The sequence below is a fragment of the Echinops telfairi genome, unplaced genomic scaffold, assembly GCF_000313985.2.
Source record: "Echinops telfairi isolate 266 unplaced genomic scaffold, ASM31398v2 ScPeMD7_9;HRSCAF=40, whole genome shotgun sequence".
NCBI classification, from domain to species: domain Eukaryota; kingdom Metazoa; phylum Chordata; class Mammalia; order Afrosoricida; family Tenrecidae; genus Echinops; species Echinops telfairi.
Window position 1 is genome coordinate 5,406,776 of NW_022103906.1, and position 6,611 is coordinate 5,413,386.

Consider the following 6,611-nt stretch of genomic DNA (forward strand, 5'->3'; position numbering starts at 1 on the left):
CAGGCTTATTTCTGGATTGTCATTTGTATTATTAATCTGTTTTCCTATTATTATACCAATACGAGACTACTTTCATTATTTAAAGCTTTAAAGTATAGTGAAATTGGGAAATGTTATTACTTCTACTTGTTTTTCTTTTCAGTATAGCCTTGGCTATTCAGTTACATTTACATTCAAGCCTTTTTTATTCCTATTAATAAAACAATTAATTTTTGTAGGTACTACATTGAACGTATAAATTGCTTTATATAGTATTGTCATCATAAGAATGCTGTCTTATAACTGTTATCTGTGGCATATGTACATTTATTTAGATAATCTTTAGGTTTTTAGTAATGTCTTAGACTTTAAGGGCAGAAGTCTTTTACTCCTTCAGTTAAACTTATTTCTAGTTGTATTATTTTTCAAATACATTGTAATGTGATTATTTTCTTAATATGTTGACATATAAATCCGAACTAAGTTTTTATTTATTGACCTAGTTTCCTGCCATTTTGCTGATTTTTTTATGTGTCTAAGTACCTCTCTTGCCAATTTGTTGTGATTTTCTAGATAGAGGATAAATCCAACTACAAATAATTGATCGTTTCAGCTCTTGCCTCATAATTTGGATACATTGTATAGCCTTTTCTTCCCTAATTGCTATTACTGTAACTTCCAGGACAGTATTAAATAACAGTGATGAAATGGGCATTGTTTCTTGTTTCTGACCTAAAGGAGGATACAGAGTCATTCTCCACTGAGTATATCAACTATGGATTATTGTGAGAATTCTTTAAAGCATCAAAAATTCATGGAAAAGGTAATTAAAAGATCATCCCCAAACTTCTTGAATGTCCCTCATAATGTTATCCCCAAACTTCTTGAATGCCCCTCGTAATGTTTTTGCAATATTCTAGGCTATACATTTTTCAGGATGACAGAAAAACAATACATTTTCACCAGCTCTTTCTTTTCACTAGGTCATTCATTTAGTTTCTTCTTTATGTTTTGTTGTTTTTTATTGAATCCAGAACATTAGAATACAACAATGCATGTGACTTTTTCAACCGCCCCTCATACACAGTGATTTTAAAAGTGCTAAAGTCTATCCTAACTTCTCATGCAGTCCCAGCCTTTCATTTTGCTTGCTGCTCTCTCCCCCACCCTGTGTGAGCTCTGATTCAGGTCCGACCCAGTCATCAGTTCTTCAGGCAACTCCCAGAGAGATCAGAACAGACCTGCTGAGTTGTCTGCAAGTAAACTCCAGATCCAAAGATGAGGATTGAACCATGGTCTGGCCACACCGCTGTCCTCACCATAGCTACCATACTGGGAGGAACAAGGGCAGAGAAGAAGAACAAAAATAATGGAATGATATCTGTATTTCCTCACACAAAAAAAGAGTTTTGAAAATTAATTAAAGCCTTGCAAATTTGGCCCTTTTCTTGTTTTCAGTATTTAATTATGTGCAACTATCCTCTGCTTATTTTTATGCATTCTAACAGAGTTAAGATTACAGATTTCTAGCGACTCTCCTTGGTGCTTATGGGGAAGAGTAAGCATCTTTGATATTCTCATGCTGCCATCTATGTGGACAGATATACATTCCCCGCCTTTGTTAAATTTCATTAACAGTATGGCACTCTAGCCTGATTTCTTCTCTTTTTCCCCCCATTAAAAGTGTTACTTTACATTTAGCTCCCAATCTTGCATTATTTTTTAAATAAAGTTGGTTTTTATTCTTTACTCTTTAAAAGTACCGTATTTTCATCTTTGAATACAATGAAGACATGATCCCTAGCTCTGGTTTTAAGCAATGCTATTATGATAGATTTTAAATGTAATTGTGGTTTTAATTCATTGATCTTCTTGGAAATCTGAGTATAAAATTTTAATCAGAATTGTAAATGTCTAGTAATTTTCAATATTCTTTCTGCCCATTCTCTTTTTTTGTAACTTTAATTGAAATTATTCCATTATTCACCAATGTTCTAATGTTGCCGTTCTTTTTATGTCTATTTCACTTTGGTTGGCTTTCATATTTCTGTTTTTGAGTATGTTACATTTCCTTCTATGTATTTTTTCTCAAACATTACGGTAGAATCTCTAGACATTCTATTTGCACTCTTCAAGTATCGCTCACATCTATATATAAAGTTTCCCTTAGAATTCTGAATACATGAAATACAATTATTATAATAACAGGTTTGATCTAATTTTCATTTTTCAATATTTTTCTCTCATTAATATTCATTTTCATACAGCCTTATATAAGTGGTAATTGTTTTCTTGGAAGCTAGATAATATGAATTATCACCTTTTGTGTCAAGTGTTATTATATAGAGAGAAATATTCTTGAGATTGAGATTCCATTAATTAGAAACAACTTCATATTATGCTTATTAACTTTGTTAAGTGACATCAGTAAAACATTTTTCTTGAGCTAATTTGGCTTCACTTTTGTGCACAACTCTTCTAAAAACTCTTCAAGATTTTTATGAATTTGGAGACTCTGCATGGATTTTGTGATATCAAGGAAAAGCTCTATTTCTTTCTTTAAAGTGGTTTTCTTCATAGTCCACCCATTTGTAGACACATACCTAGCTTGAGATACTAAGTGGGAACCGGTGCAGAGCGAAACATTTTATTGTTTCATCCGCTTTCTCACCAAATGTGCCTTCCTTGTTCTGCTCAGACTTTCCGCCCATCTCTTCCAGTCAAGGAGACTGACAGATTGAGCCCTGGTTCCCTTAATTTGTAATGCACCGTAGAAATATTCTCTAGAAGCAAACTAGGCCACTGGTCTTAAGGTTTACTCCATTTATTACTGTCTCTCACTGATCACTGTTCTTTATTTTTGATGTCTAAAGTCATAAAATAATGATTTTACGTGTTATGTCAGATGTTTATATACATTTCTGGAAAGAGGTTAAATCCAGTTTGTGTTTTTTTTTTTTTGGTTTAAATATAATTTTTAATGTATTTCAGTAGGCCAATTATAATTAAGTTATATCATATCAAATATTGACAATTATATGTTTGCAATAGTTAACTTGTGCTGGTCATAGCAGAGTTTGAAATTTGATTTTCTCTTTTTTGCAATAAAAAAGAAAGAAATGATGAAACTGGGTAAAGTATTCATAATACCTTTTGTTGTTGGAAACCGAACCTAACGAATTCTGTTGCTGCCAATCCAGTTCTGATTCATGGTGAGACCTTATGCTACCGTGTAAAACTTCTCCACAGAGCTGTGATGGCTTTAATCTTTGCTAAACAGATTATGTTATGGTGCTACTGGATGGATTTAAACCACTAAGCTTTAGGCTAGTGTTGTTTGATGCTCTCCAAGCAATAATAACTAATAGGTAGTTCTTGTTACAGAGTACAACTACCCCAGAGGGCTTTCTATCTATAATGTTTATGAGAAGAGATTGCCAGGTCTTTCTCCCACAGATAAATGTAGGTTGGAACTGCCAAACTTTTGGTTAGGAAACTACTGAGGAACTGTTTTGCCAGAATATATAAGCTTCCAAAAGTTATTGGGAAATTTTGTGGTTCAAATTCCTTTCCTGCAAATGAGAGTTGTGTTAAATATGTTACAATATTGTTGTGTTAAAACATACAGTATCTGACATAGAGAAAGCATTCAAATTCTACTAGCTATTTTATTATAAATTATAAATATTATATAAATCAAAAGGATTCCTAGTGGCACTGTGGATTAAGCATTACATTGTTAACAGGAAAGTTTGCATTCTTCAGCAGACAGATAAAGTTATCTGTTCACACAAACTTTAGTCTCAGAACTACATATAGGATTTGGATGAGTCAGAATAGACTAAATGATTATAATTTTTATATAATTAATAAATATATACTTCTTAAAAATATATTAGGTATTTTCAATCCAAAAATTATTATCATGTGAAGAGAAAGCTTCTAAACGCTAAAAGAATGTCCTGGTAATTAAGTTCAATGCTAATAGAACACTAGGCTCATTTAGTTCTATGTTATAATGTTCACATGAAGAAACTCTAATTAAGTTCCCACCTAGTCTAGGTGGTACCAAATGATAAAATTTTATGAATATAGTTGAGTGAAATTAACTCTTTTAAAAAAGATTTATTGACATATAATTAACATACTACACAAGTTAATAATTCAATAACCTCAAGAACTACAATAGCTACAATCATTAACACAATTTTAGAACATTTTCTTCATTCTACTATGCATCATTATTAGCAATCCAATTCCTTCAACTTTCCCTGCTATCCCCACAGGGAACCATTAATACATTTACTGTCACTAGAGACGGACCCATCCTGGATTTCATATACAGAAAAACAATCTTAAAAACACAAACTAGCAGCAATAGAAAAGTAAAACATAAAAACCTCAATCAAAAATAATTTGGGGGAGACATGGTAATATTCATGTATTTGAGTGTACATTCAATTCACTTTGTAATCTTGATGACCAATAGGAATGTTAATTTCATAGACATTCTGTAACAAATTGACACAATTTTGGTGGTTTACACTGAGAGCAATTTATTCTTTTACATTTCTGGAGGCCAAAAGATTAAAATTAGAGTATAGGCCAAAATTTATGCCATGGTACAACCAAAAATCATATGCAAAGGGTTAAATTTGTACTTAATATTGATTAAGTTAGCAATCTACTCTCCTCTGTTTCTGATGTTCTTCCTTTTGCTTAAAAATGTGTTTTACCTTTGAAAATGTTGTGTTTCCTTCAAGTTACTTTCCTCACATTTTATATGTCTTTTTGTTTCTTGGAATTTCTATGAGGCAGAGTAATTCCAGAAATAGTAACTCCTTCCCTGGAAGTTCCATGAAAGGTTTTACATGTCCCTACTATGATTTATCTGACAGAATTATTATAATTATTATTATTACTTTGCACATTTTCCTTCCAAACAAACCATATGTATATATATTCCTCAATGGCAAGCAAAGTGATTGGCATAGGGTATCTTATAAATTTTTGTTGACTATGTGACTGATCTCTAAGATTGCATTAGTCAAGTCTGTTTTAGATTTATGAGCCAATTGTCACAAAAGAAGAAAAATGTTCTTAAAGATTGTAACAACCCAGTGTCACTTTTCAAGTTAGAAAATCTTTGCTATAGTTTGGGTATAAATAAGTATAAACATAAATGTATCTGTGTATATTTACACAGATACATTTATATATTTATTTATATACTATATTATTACAAAGACTATATATATTATGTTATATCTAAACCAATTTTTATAGACAATCACTTGTCCAAAGTGAGATAGTGATAACCATTGATACGTATTGTATTTACACTTATGTGCACTTAATATTGTATCAAAGGCTAATTGGAATGAAATGTGTACAGACGAAAGAGGTTTGGAGAAATTAATATCGTAACCTTTAACTTATGTGCATATAGTATATTAGAAAAGAAAAAAAAAACAACAGGTATGCTCTGATTGCCAGTAAAACTTTCTGAAAGTTCTCAAGGAGAATCTTAAATTACTACAGGGCAGAATTTGAAAATCAAAATTGAAATCTAAATTGAGTCCAAGAGCTGCCATGGCTAATTGGTTACCATTAATAGAACACCTGCATTAAAATAAGAACCTACAAAGGAGGATAAATGGTGAAATTTGGACTAGCACAACCCAAAACCTTGATTTTCCAAATCTCCTTGATAATCCTTTTCTGGTGGAAGCAGGACATTGCAAGGTGAAACTAGCTTATCATTTGGCAACTACATAAATATTTCTTGTGATTAATTTCCTCACCTGATACATGCTTATGCTCACTAGACCCATTTTTATCCCTCCTCACGGCTTCAGTAGTTGTGCAAAGGCATGACTCAGCATATTGTGATTGTGGTGTAAGAGGTCTTCTCTGGGAATAAGTTGCAGCAGGGTCTCACTAATATGTCAATGAGAGTGGGTCTTAAACTTTCCAGACTTAGCACCAGATATATACGACTGATGAAAGAAAAAACTCAAAACACTTTGACATGGATTATTCACTTGTTATAAAAAATGTGATTATCTTGTCATGACCTGGGATTAACCTAATATTTGGGGGGCTGGCTTCTAGAATCTTAAATTCAATCAAAGGCATATGCTAATCTTTTCAAGTGATCACTTTATTTTTATCTTAGTGAGTTAGTTAATTGTGCCAGCCTGGCCGATAATCACATGTGGTGCTGGTTGAAAGGCGGAGGGATAAATGGGTGGTGAAGCCTCGCCTTTCTAGTTCTCGGGTCTCTTGTTTTGTGATGGTTGTATCGGGTGCAGCTGCCTTAGCAGTTCCCTGCTTTAGCTTGCAAGATTGACTTCCTCCAAGACATCCCCAAGGAGAAGCCGCATGGATCTATCCCGATGCAGCCCTGGGTGCTGGAGCAGCCATGTGGAGACCCCTGCCAGTGCTGAGATGCTTACACGTTCACTGACTCAGCTTTCCTCCTGCAGTTGGCATTATTGCCTCTGTTTTGTGAGGTGAAGGACTTTGTGGACTGGTGTTGGGTATGGGTTAATGTTGGACTTGTGGGCTTGGGCAGCATTGGGTTGGGATGTTTTCGTGATGCACATTTTCTTTGCATAAAACTCTCTCTT